The sequence below is a fragment of the Poecilia formosa genome, unplaced genomic scaffold (genome assembly GCF_000485575.1).
Source record: "Poecilia formosa unplaced genomic scaffold, Poecilia_formosa-5.1.2 Scaffold539, whole genome shotgun sequence".
Classification (NCBI taxonomy): domain Eukaryota; kingdom Metazoa; phylum Chordata; class Actinopteri; order Cyprinodontiformes; family Poeciliidae; genus Poecilia; species Poecilia formosa.
Window position 1 is genome coordinate 123,734 of NW_006800478.1, and position 12,930 is coordinate 136,663.

The following is a 12,930-nucleotide window of genomic DNA, read 5'->3' on the forward strand; positions in this document are numbered from 1 at the left end:
TTATGAATTATGGGTTTCTCTGGATTCTTGTTCTGTTAAAACTAGATGTTGGTTCTCCATGTTTGGTTCTATTAGTATATCCATAAAACTAAATGTTGGTTCCTGTTGTTCTAGGTTGAGTTCTAGAGTTGCACAATATAAAGCCAAGTGTTGGTTCTCCATGTTTGGTTCTTGTTCTGGATTGTTAAGTAGTTGGTACTTTCTAAGTTTGTTCTAAATTTGTAAACTAACAGGAGTTTCTCTACGTCTTGCTCCAATATTAAAACTATAAAACTAAACCAATGAGTATGTCACAGTTTTTAAAAGTAGCTAAATGTTGATCTAAGGTACTGAGTACTCCATAATTTCTAAAAATAATAAACTAAACAAAAATTGAACATTTTTATGCTTAAATCCAATTCCATAATTCATCAAAAATACTTAAGCAAGATAATTAAGCTGACATGCTTAAATTAAAGTTCATGGATACAAAATGGAAGAAGAAGGAGACAAAATACCAAAGTATGGTTACCAGATACAGATAAATTATCATGATCCCAAAATGTATGTTTCCCAGCAGTCCTAAAGGATTGTATCTTATATAGAATTTTACAATTCCTCTCTCTGAAGAAATTCATGGCACTAAAAGACATTTGGCTCGCCATACACCACATGAGAATGAAACAGCAGGAAAATCTATCCTGAATCTGATTTCAGAACCGTCTGACATATTTTACTGTCACAACCTCAATAATAAAAACCTTGTTTTTATCCTCTGGCTCAGGAGTCCAGCCAAGAGTCTTTCGCTTGAATGTTTAATCTGGTTCAGGCAGAATCGCACACGTTCTGGACTTTCTATTTCGTGACTCAAACACACAGCGATGGCCCGACTTTGTCTTGCGGGCAGCACACAACTAGAGTCCGGCAGCGTGTGCAGCTTTATGCAGTGCGCCATGTTTATGAACAATGATTTAACCATCCAAATATAGATGTCCACAGTAACAAGAGGGACAAATCCAACAAAACAAGCAGAAAAAGCAATATTCAAGATATGAGAAACGGACTTCCCAAGCCTCAGTTTGTTGGTATTCTGCAACACAGCTCTATTTGTTTCTTTAAAAATTGCTTATTTTCACGCTGAGCTGTCAATTCCACACCTGCCTGGTCCTCAGCCAGGTTTTTTGAGTGAACTCTTCCTCCTTCTTCATCATTTCTTTAGCTGTTCTTCTCAGTCAGATGTTGTGTGAAGGGATGGCAGGTCCATGCTTGGATTGTAGGCACAGCAGGAAAACTCATGAATAACATTAGAAAGGTTTCATTAGCAGAATACAGAACACTGAATTAATGCCTTCCTTCTCTTCCTCCCAATGTCAAATTGTTTTCCTCTTTTGCTGCTTTCCCTCTGTACTCATTAGGTTGCTCATTTCCTGATATTTCACAGCTTTTATTCATATATTTTAAATCAGTGATCACATCCCTGACAGCCAACATCTGTATAATCTGTTGGTTAAGCAGAGGCATTTGTCATCTCAAAGGCATCTCAAGAGCAACGTTTTGTTGTTCTGGTTAGCATAAATTTAAATAAATTGTTTTTGTGTCTGTTGGTTGGACCATACATATTCATTAGTATTCTATGAAAATATGGGAGAAACTCCACTGATGTGTAATTGTAAGGAAGAAAGTAGAGTAAAAAAAGGCCTGTTTGGAAATAGTTGAAATCCACAGTTTTGCATATTAAAAGTATTTCTTTTGTTGAAATGAAACTGATTTACATTATTTTTCCATTTTGTGTTAAGCATGAAAAATACTCTCTCTTGCTTTCACTTGGTTTATTTCCTCTCATCAACAAGTAAACAACAAAAACTAATCTTTGGTAGCTGAAAACTAGTTGGGGCAACTCATTAACCAGACAACACCTACAAAACATTTCATCTTTTATGACAGCTTTCATGGAAAACGTTATTTAAAAACAGCGAATGGGATAATCTGGTAGATTTGTCTAATTTATCCTTATGACAAATTTAAATGATGATTTTTTTTCTTCCTAATAATTTTTTAACTGACACTGTGAAACACGGCACCCTCACTTAGTTAAATCCACTGAAATAATTTCTTTAACACAAAGAGCTCTGACAGTTTTTATATTTTGAACTCTACATTATGCGTTTTTGAAAGTAAAAGTAGCAGTAAAATGGTGTTGACAAATCTGATAAACTGGTCAGATTTGTATTGAACTTGAGTCTGTAAGTCCATTTGAAATGCAGCCTGCATTTTCTTTTGAATATAATAAAAATGTTACATTTTTTCTGCAAGTAATTTGGAGTCACATTTGACAGAAAAATCCAAAATCAGGAGAATCATTGAAGACTGAGCCGTTGCACAACTACAAGGTTTTAAATCCAAACCAGCAGATTCTGGCCAAAATAAGGTGTAGATGGATGTTTTGGGAATTGTACCTATAATTCAATGGACTGCTCATTATAATAAGGTATGTTTGGCAAGAAGTAAATAATGAAGACATCAACCATTTTTAATTGTTTATTTAGCACAAACCATATGCTATTGCAATATTAGCAAACGATTTTCTGCACATTTTCTGCACATTTTCCTAAAATCGTGCAGTTCTACTTACAGCTAATGAGAAGCTAAAACTCCTTTGTTTTTACTCCTTTTGCAAAAAAGAAAAACAAGCCCAAGAAAGATGTTTTTATTTTACGATCAAAGCCTACAGCAGAAAGCAGAAGTTAATTTGTACGAAGGTCCAGAAAAAATGTGGGCCAGGAAAACATAAAGATAGAAACAGAAGAACTAGAAGAACGGGATAAATATAAATAGAAGCTGTCACTCATCAGAACTGGAGGAACTGGGAGACGCTGGTTGCTCCATTAATATGCAAGTCAACAGATCTGTGTTCTTACGTGTGTGTGTGTGTGTGTGTGTGTGTGTGTGTGTGGTCAGTTTTGTTAAGTCTTTGCTGTGAGACATCTAATTAGGCCTACCTCAGCATATCCCTGTTGGTGTGTGCAGCACGGTAATTGATTCCCCATGAGTAAAAGCTGCAGGAGATTCTGTTCCAGCTACAACTTGGTGCATCTTAACAGTCACAGAGTGAACTCTTCCCACCACAGCACAGAAAATTTCACTCTAAAATGGTACAAATATATGATAAATTTTCCTTCTTGATTGTTTTCGACAACATATTTGGCTGTTGCCGGGCTGCTTGGCTCAAGTCTTCAGTTTCCTACAGCAGGAAATATTCAAACCAGAAGAAGCAAGTCCGAATAATATTCAGTTTACAAGATAAAGAGATTCTTCGATATCGTCACGACTACTGGGATGTATAAATTAAAAGAGTATAAGAAATAATAATTGGGAGAGAAATAGTCACCACTGCCACCTACTGTTGGCCACAGACCATGGCTTATGGAGACAAATGAAGATGTGGATTCATTTTAAACTGGAAAGTGTAGAGGACCACTTTCACAATAATTATCAACAAAAGGAGCGTGTTGGTGGAAAGTCAGGACCTTTTCCCAGTCCTCAAACATTTGGTGTCAGTTCTACTGTGCTCTACTTAGAGCAGTGGTGTCCAAAGTCGGTCCTGAAGGGCCGGCATGTTTCACTTCTCTCCCTGGTGGTATAACAACATCCTGAGCATGTCAAAGTTCTTCTCAGGCCTTCTAATGAGCCTTCATTTGATTCAGGTGTTAAACCAGGACCAGAACCAAGACTGAAGACCTGACTTTGGACCGACACTGCCTTACAGGTATGCTGTGAATTAAGTTTTGGTTAAGGTCAGGAATAGACTAGTAATTGTTGGGGCTTAGGGTTAGGACTAAGGTGAATTAAGTGTGGTGGTCTGCAGGCGCCACCTGGTGGTCCATGAGGTACTGCATGTAAGCATCCGTTTGTTGATGTGACGTTAGCTAAAAGTGTGACGCTAAAGTTAGCTGAGCAAAGGGTTGTATTTAAAAATATTAATGGATAAACGGCTTAAAATCGGTTCACTAAAAAGAAAGCCTGAAGATACCGGAAGAAAGTTTCTCAGGGTGAGTTGCAGAACAAAAGATGGTGACGAGGCGGTGAGCAGTGCTGCGCCCCACGCTGACTGTCTGCATCTTAACGCCTAAAATAAAATGATTTATCTTGGCTATCTACCAGCTGAAAGAAAATGTTTGACTCTATTTTTCTTTTCTGATACATACTTTCAGAATCAGTAAATAACTCAAAACGCCCCTAGTTGATGTGTTCATGGTTTCAATGTGGCCAGTCACAAACAGCGCTACCCTTCACATCAGGAGGAACAAAGATAATGAGTTAAGAGAACAATATTTTTATTACAGGTTGCATAAGTTAAAATATGTTAAAATATTGTGTTATTGTGGAGGAAATTTCAAGTTAGGTGGTAATGAGGTAAGTTTGAGGAACACTGACTTAGGATAAGGGTTGGGCTGTAGACATTAATGAGAAAAAATGAATGGAGGTCAATTAAAAGTCCTTGTGAAGACAGAAAGACATGCAAAGTGCGAGTGTACTTCTATATACTGTAACTGGACGGCCAGTTTCAGAGTATTTATCATAAAACTTCACTTCTTTGAATTTCTTCTAGTTAGATTTAGAGGTAAGGTGTTAATTAAGTTTTGGTTAAGGTTATAAATAGGATAGTAATGGTTAATGCTGAGACATGTGGGCATACATGCAGTTCCTAAAATGAATAGAAATCAATACTAAGTCCTCAGTTTGCATAGAAGTAAAAGGTTGTGTGTGTGTGTGTGTGTGTGTGTGTGTATGTGTGTGTGTGTGTGTGTGTGTGTGTGTGACAGACAGAAAGAAAGCAGCTGCATCCTGAGTCATCTTCAACCTGAGGGGAATCATATGGAACGAGTCTCCTCATGGTTTCATTGGTAAAGTGAGACATACAGCTTGGGGTCTGAACCAATAAGCTGGAGCTGGGCCTGGCACGATAACAAATATTGTTTATCATAATTGGTAAATTGCAATAAATGGTATAATAACTCAGGTATACCCTCTCAAAGATCAACAATCTTCCATTTAAACATTTAACAACTGGAACTGGAGGGCATCTTAAATATCCAAAACAAATAAAATGGATACGCTGTTAACAAAAACAAGATGTAAGTCACTCAATTAGTATTTTTCCTCCATTTCTCTTTTTAAGTTTCATACCATCAGCATATCGTGATGCAAAGCTCTGTATTGAACCCCATTGAAAACCTCATGGTTTTTCCACCAAGTATTGGTTTCTGAACTCTTCCTGAGTTAAAACATCAGTTTTGTTGTTTTTAAATTAACATGCACTTGTTTTCTTTGCATTATTTGAGGTCTGATTTGCAGATTTAGACCACTTCTCATTTTCTGTTACTAAGTTTTTGTTTGGAATTTCGGAGACATGTTGTCAGTAGTTCATAGAATAAAATAACATTTTACTCAATCATTTACCTATAAAGAGTAAAATCAGAGAAACTGATCATCTTAAGTGGTTTTTAATGTTTTTCTAGAGTTGTATAACGCATCACACTAGATATTGGGATATGAATTTCATCCCATATCTCACATCCCTTCTACGCACAATTTAAATATTCCAAACAGTTGACTTGTACAACTCTATACTGCAGTTTATTGAAGGTCATCACAAGAAATTTAAAAGCTACTGTGAAGCATGAGAAGAGCCAGGATAAAGGAAGTAACCAGGAGAAGTACGAGCAGATGTGGTTTGATCTCAGTGAAATGCCTGGCAGCTGAATTTCCAGCGACCAGAATGAAGCCTAATGAAAGAAGCATGGCTGTGTGATATTCTCACTGAAATGCAAACAAGAAGTCACAAAAGATCCTGAGCTCTGAAGCGCAGGCACAGCAGGGCTGCCGAAGGAGCCAACGAGCATCAAGACACACACACAGCCAGTAACCATCGGTGTGTAGCTGCAGGATGAACCCAGACCGGTCAACAAGACGAGAACTGAAACCTTTAAGAGAATAAATTCATAACGACCAGAGCAGGAGAGTCAAACTCATTTTGGACCAAATCCAGATCATGGCTGCTCTTAAAGGGCTTGTTGTGCCAGAATGTATTGATAAAACCTGTTCACAAACTGTTAAAATATCAATGAATTCTTAAAGTTAAATAATATTATTAAACATCTTTTCAGTCCCTCCAGGATTTCGTGATATTTTTGCGATGTTTTGCAATAAAAATCAAAGTGTTTGTGGTACTAATGTGGAAATATTTGAGCTTTTTTGTGACGGTAAATGTGACTTTTTATTACTCTGTATAGATCAGGGGTCCCCAAACTTTTTCCTGCGAGGGCCACATAGCTGTTCCTTTCTCTGGTCGGGGGCCGGTCTTAGTTTTTGGAGAAAGAAACCTTGGAAAATTCTTGGCGGGGGGGTGGGGGAGCGCTGCTTTTAGATAGATTTTTACCCAGAATGCAAATGGAAAAAACCGTGAGTGAAACGGTGACTGGGACTGACTGGTACATATTCCATTGAGGGAAAGTTAGTTTCATATCTGCTCAAGAGCCCCCTGGTGGTTGAAGAAAAAACCACATATAAACCGGAAAATACAATATATGAAAAAAACACTGAATGCTCTCTGGTATGAGGAGGCGGGCTGGATCCGGCATTGTTCAGGGGGCCGGACCGCGGGCCGTAGTTTGGGGACCCCTGGTATAGATCATGAACTATAATCTGATATCAATTAAGGCTGAAGCAGCTGTTTAGGACAAGTAAGAAAGGTTTTAACATTTTTAGAGTAAAAATCTGCAATAAACTCCCAATTATGTATAAGTGAAAAAAGTTCAGGGATTTGTTGATTTTGCGTGAATTTCCACGATAATTCTCAAGAAACTGAAGGGACTGATTGATAAAAACTGCAATGATTTGATTGAAAACATAATATTTAATCACACTTAGTGTTTATTCTAGAACCTAGAGGGCCACATAATAAGCTATAGCGGGCCAGATTTGGTCCGCGGGCCTTGAGTTTGACACACATGGATTAGACAGTCTAATCCTCATCGGTCTTGAATTATAGCTATTCTACTTGATCCAAACAAATAACAGATGCTCTAGATGTGCTACACTAATAATAAATCCTCACTGAACTATTTTCTTTTTCTTCACTCCACTCCTCTAAGGGGGGAAAAGAAAGAACAGATTTTTATTAACTGTGCTACACGAGGCCGAAGCTCGGCAGACAACTTTTATGTTCACCCTCCTGAGGACCCAGATTTAATTTCTGCCAACAGATGTGCGTTTTAGATGATTACTAACACACACATGTGGAGGTGGATTCCCTGCGTACAGCAGATAACTTGGTTTACAAATGATACAGCTGTCTGCAATTTTTTTCCAGGCACCTGGGTGTGAAGCAGCAGGAGATAAAGAAAACAACACAGTTTGGGAGGAGCGGGATAGATGTTGGTAGGATACAGAAAAACAATCTGTGTGAGGAAGAAGGAAGCAAAAGCAAGGAGAGACAGAAACACATTTGAACAATGAGAAACAAGACGGTGGAAGAGAAGGTGAGAGGAATTAGATGGAAGGTAGAAAGACAGATGTTGGAAGAAGCAGATGGGGACATAAATTGAGCGGAGGTGAAAGGAGGAGGCCTGCTCTCATCCGCTCCTCTTGGTTTGTCATCTAAAGCAGTCATCTGTATGCCGCCTATATAACCAGATCCACACACTTTCTTATCAGTCCGTCTGCGGGGATGAAAACGCAACGGAGGTTTGGAAACGTGTCGGATTCAGGGCGTTGCTTTTACACATTATGCAGAAAAGCTGTGTGTGTGTGTGTGTGTGTGTGTGTGTGTGTGTGTGTGTGTGTGTGTGTGTGTGTGTGTGTGTGTGTGTGTGTTAGTCAAATGTGAAACGGAGAAGGTTTTCACCCTGGGAGAGCAAAGTGAGGAAAATGTCACCCTGCGCCCATGTGAAGCCGAGGAGGTAATCTTCACCACATGTGAACCTTTTTCATGCAGTTTCCTCCCCTGCTCACCTTTACCTGTCAACAATCACCTCAAACTGGGCCTAATGTCTTGTTTCCACTGAGCGGCGTGGCACGAGTCGGGACGCCTTTTTGTCTGTTTCCTCTGTGAAAGCGGCTCATATCGCACCACACCTGGTACAATTAGGGCGGAGCTACTGGCGTCACAATAAGCTATAAATCAATTAATCAATTCATAAATTGAAACAAGCTCAATAATTCCATTTGCATAATTTTCTCTTTTCTCTCTTTCTACCAAAGACCAAATGTCAAAAGTCTTCAGTGTGTTGAATTGGTCTCAACTAGATCCTTCTATGAAGGTCAGTTTTCCTTACAGAGACTTCATAACTCATTTTATTTGCTGTTTCTGTTGTTTTGTTTATATATTTTGCATATTTAAAAAGTTTTTCAGTTCCAGTGTTAAATGTCTCTTAGAAATTAAAGCTTACTGATCTTTGAGAATGTGAACTTGCATTATTACACCATTTGCCACGGCTGTCTAATAAAAATGCCAAGAAAAGCAGTGGGTGGCAACATGTTTGGCTCTTGCACTTCCAACTGATTGTTTGAAAATAAAACATACTTTATAGGTAAAACAATAACTAAAATTCTCCTACAACTTAGTTGAAAATAAAAGTTAACTTAGTCTGACACTTCAAGTACAAAAAGTGGTAAAAAACATTATTTTACAGAATGCACAATCGAACTCCGATGCCGATCAGAAAAGCGACCTCTGTTCCGTCTAAAAACCAGGAAGTGAACTCTAGCGTGGTTCGAATGCATATGTGAATGCAGGCAGACTGGGAACCGCTCCAAAAGCAGGAAGCGAACTATAACGCAGGGCATTCTGGGTAAAAACAATCAAAACAAACCTCCAAGTCTAGCACTAGCTGGAGAAAAGGCTTGTTGTCTTTTATCACAGACAAAAGAGGAATGCTATAAAACCTTCCAGCTTCTGTTCAGAAAGTGGAGGTGGTGTTATGATCTGGGCTTTGGGTTCGTGTTACGCAATCATTTTCCCCAACAGTTACAGAACCTAAAGAGAACTCCCATGTTTTAACGTCTCACATCTCTGATTGGCGCCGTCATAGTTTGCTGATAACACTCGCCTACTGTGAATGTTTCTCTTCTTTGTTCTTCAGCCTCCAGCTAAAAGGCATCAGCACACGGCTGAAATTAGAACAAGCATCTCAAGTTAGACTGCCTGTCAATATTTCTGTCTGTGTTCTTTAAAAATAACAAAGACCCGTGGAAACTGGTGTCATCTAGCTTTCAATCAAATGCTTTGCTCTATAAATAAGACAGGAGCTTTTAGATGTTTGTTTTTTTATCTGCGGTGTGTGTTTGCACACGGTCCAAAGAGACGCAGAGTGAGAGATTGGTGTCAAATATAAAGACTTGATGGAAGACGTGTTGCCCATGCACACACACCCCGACACACACAGGCTGAAAAGCGTTAAATATCTGGGCTATAATCTGTCTGTGGCTCCTCCACTACTTCCATCCATTTCTAAACTTCTTTCATCAGTTTCAAGGCAGGCAAAACAAAAACTGTCAAACCGCGGTTGCACCGCCGCTCAGCAGCTGTCTTTAGAGGATTCGGCCGAGACGAACATCCCTTTGGCTTTTCTAGCTTTGCTAAAGGAGCGGTTAAGGCTCTGCATGTTTTATTTTAAACTGCAAATGGCACTGCAGATAAAAACTGCCTGGATATATCAGTAAAGACTCTATCAAACATTTTGCAATATATATTCCTTGTACGTTTATATTCAACCATACTTGCATATGCTTAAAAAACGAATGTGCCTTCAGAGTCTTGCGACTTTGAAGGCTAAAGGTGAACTACTGCGCAGACTAATAATGCTGTGACGATTTTTTGGGTTTCAAATTTAAATTTTTGTCAGAAACTGGAATTCTGTGGATGTTTAAGGCTGTGCTCCCCACAGAGAGCTTTTCAATTCTCTGGTAGGGTGCTGGTTTGCTACGTGTGCAAGCTGCGGCTCGTTTCTTCAGACTTCTTCATGTGACCATTTATTCTTTAATAGATAAAATGCCTTAAAATCTTTTTCTTTTACTTTTTAACTCAAATCTGAGCTGTAAGCTTCTTTTGCCTTTTGAAATTTTAGATCTTCTCTGTTTTGCTTTTTTTTTTTTACCTGTCATGATTTTATTTTTTTGAACAAAAATCTAATTTTAGGTGATATAAAAGAATATAACAATTCTTTTAAGTGTGAAATTGGTGGTCAAATAACATGAAGGTAAATATATAAAATGCATACGTTTACTGATAAGAGACCCTGTCACAATAAGCAATTAATCATTTAGTAAAATCAGCCTGATTATATATTTTTAATTTTGTGACTTTATAATCCATTTTATTTATGGTTTCTCTTGTGTTTGGGTTTTATTTATTGTTTTGGTTCTCATGTTTTATTTTGGATTTTTAAGTATCTTCCAATGTTGAGTTTTTTATTAAATTAAAGTTTAAAGGTATTTGCGCTATTATTCCATCATCAATACATTACTTCAAAATGGTCTCACAACAACAACATTATAATTTATTATAATTTATCGCAGTATCTTCATTTGCCAGTAAACTTTTTATCGCGACAGGCCGAGGTGCATCTTAGGCGAGCTTTTTAGATTTTGCTACATAGATGTTTAAATATTAATAAAATATCCAGAATATTGCTTCACTTTGAACATGCTTCCTTTGCTACTAGCGAAGAACAAAAATCCTGACTTCTTCACATTGTTAGCTTTTTTCTCCTGACCTTCACGACCTTTGCTGTGAGTGTGAGAACATAAAAGCTTTTTTTTGTTGTTGTTGATCCTGTTAAGTTTCATGCGTCGAAGTTTATTCCCTCAGCTTTAATCACTCATTTTGGACCTGCAAGCCTTCAAGTCCTGTAATTAACTCCAGCTTTGATGCTCATTTCCTGGACACAAACACAGAAACAAGCTCCATTCTCCCAGTGATATGACCAAACAAACAATCGTGTTTCGTTAACACTCTGTCATACTGTGAAGCTGATTGTGTTTCAGTAAAACTAGAAAAATGCACGCCACACGTGTGAGGCCACACGCTGCGTTCATGCGCGCGCCGCCTCACGCCGCCAAGCACTTTGTGTGACATCAAGACAACTTGCAGGTCTTCAGACAATAAATCAATAAAGCTTTCTGAACCTCGGCTCTGATGAGTGTCTGCTGCAGCAAAATGTAGCCATAACGTTTATTCAATGCCTCAAAAACATCATTATAGCTTTGACTTTTGACCTTCACCAAACCCCACACCGCAACACACACATAAAACTGCTGATTGCCCAAAGCGTGGAAACTATAAGTGGTGTAATTTTTTCTTTTATTGATTCCTTTTGCTGTAATTCCATCTTATATGCTGCATATTTTTTAGATATTGAATACATGTCAAGTTACGGTGGAGCTTCTGGCTGTAACTGGTTCTGCTCCAGTCAGCCGACTGGCCGACTCATCTCCATTAGCAGTTCCTCTTCCTTGTTTTTCATAACCACTGCAGGAGTAACAAAAGCTACATTGTTTCTCTGCATAAGTGTCGCTTTTTCAAAGGTTTACATGGCTTAATATCAAGTTAACATGGTATTTAAAAAAATAACATCTAGCGATAACTATAAATTATCCTCTCTACCAAAAAAATCCAAAAGAAGAATTTAAAAAGATCACTTCATGTCCTTAAAGGGGAACCATTACAATGCGTCCTAAAACATCTCATTCTGAAAGGAGCTTAAAATAGACATGAGAATTACCTTTTGATTTGACTGTATTACATGTGCATCATTAGAGCCTCAGTAATTTATCCACTTGTTCATGTGATGCTCCAAGGGAGAAATCAGAACATCCTCGATAAGTAACTTTACCTCAGTGATGAAGTGGGTTTGAAGGGGTTGAAAATGAGTAATTAAGAATCCAGATGGACAAATTTCATCTGGATGAAGCAGCGGGACAAAATACCAAGGAGGCAGATGATGCATCCTTGGTAAATTTCTCATGAAATTTAATCACCTCTCATTTCCTGTTACACACTTTACTCTAAAAATGTGAAAATACAAGGATATGAATAAAAATAGTAATGTAAGCCTTTAACAGTTTTTCTTTGTTAAACTGACTGACTGGATTGAAATATGACAGCATTTTAGGGACATTATAAATAAAGATTTTCTGCCAAAAACACACATTTTCAAAACAAAACAAAAAACAAGGAAAAGTTAGAAAATAAAAAAATGCTAGACAATTTTTGACCTTTCAAACTCCATGTTTTTTCTAGAAATGTTCTGACATTGATCTGAGTTTTTTCTTGTTTTTTATTTTTTTAGAAAATTTTAAACTTTTCCAACTCAGAAATATTCTTTCTGAGACTAATCTCAAATTTTCTTTTTTTTTTTCTAGCAGATTTTTGACTGAACTCCTTCAGTAACTCAGTTTTCTCTTCTGTTATTGCGTTGTGTTCAGGTGTAGGCGTAAGTCCATGGCAGACAGAAAAAAGAGAGAAAGTTTCAACCGAAAAACTGGAATTTTTGAGATCTTTTTGAAATGTTCAAGATAAAACAAGGAAGTTTAAGAATTTCCACATTCGGCTCAACATCATGTAGTTCTTTAGTAATTACTAATCTGTCGCAGGTAACAAAACATCCTGGTCGTTTATTCAATAACATTTTGAGAGCATTAATCATTCATGAAACACAAAAACACAGAGAATTCCAGCTTTACAAAAATCCTTCATTGTAGACTCGCTGCTTTACAACAAACAAGTCGACAACGTTAAATTTCAGCAAAGAACAAGAGCGCCACCTGGTGACTCAATAAAAAACTACACTAGTTTTAATCCGAGTAAATTAATTCAACACCCGTTTTAAATGAGAACATTAATTGTGCAACATGCAGAGGAAGCAATGCAATTTTTTAAAAGCAGGTGTG

The 12,930-nt window shown here is 37.7% G+C and overlaps 1 protein-coding gene across 1 annotated transcript in view; it reads right to left on the reverse strand.

Moving 5' to 3' along the window:
* The window catches only part of smyd3 (SET and MYND domain containing 3), an 82,363-nt gene that overhangs the window by 68,996 nt on the left and 437 nt on the right, over window positions 1-12,930 (reverse strand). The window lies entirely within an intron of this gene.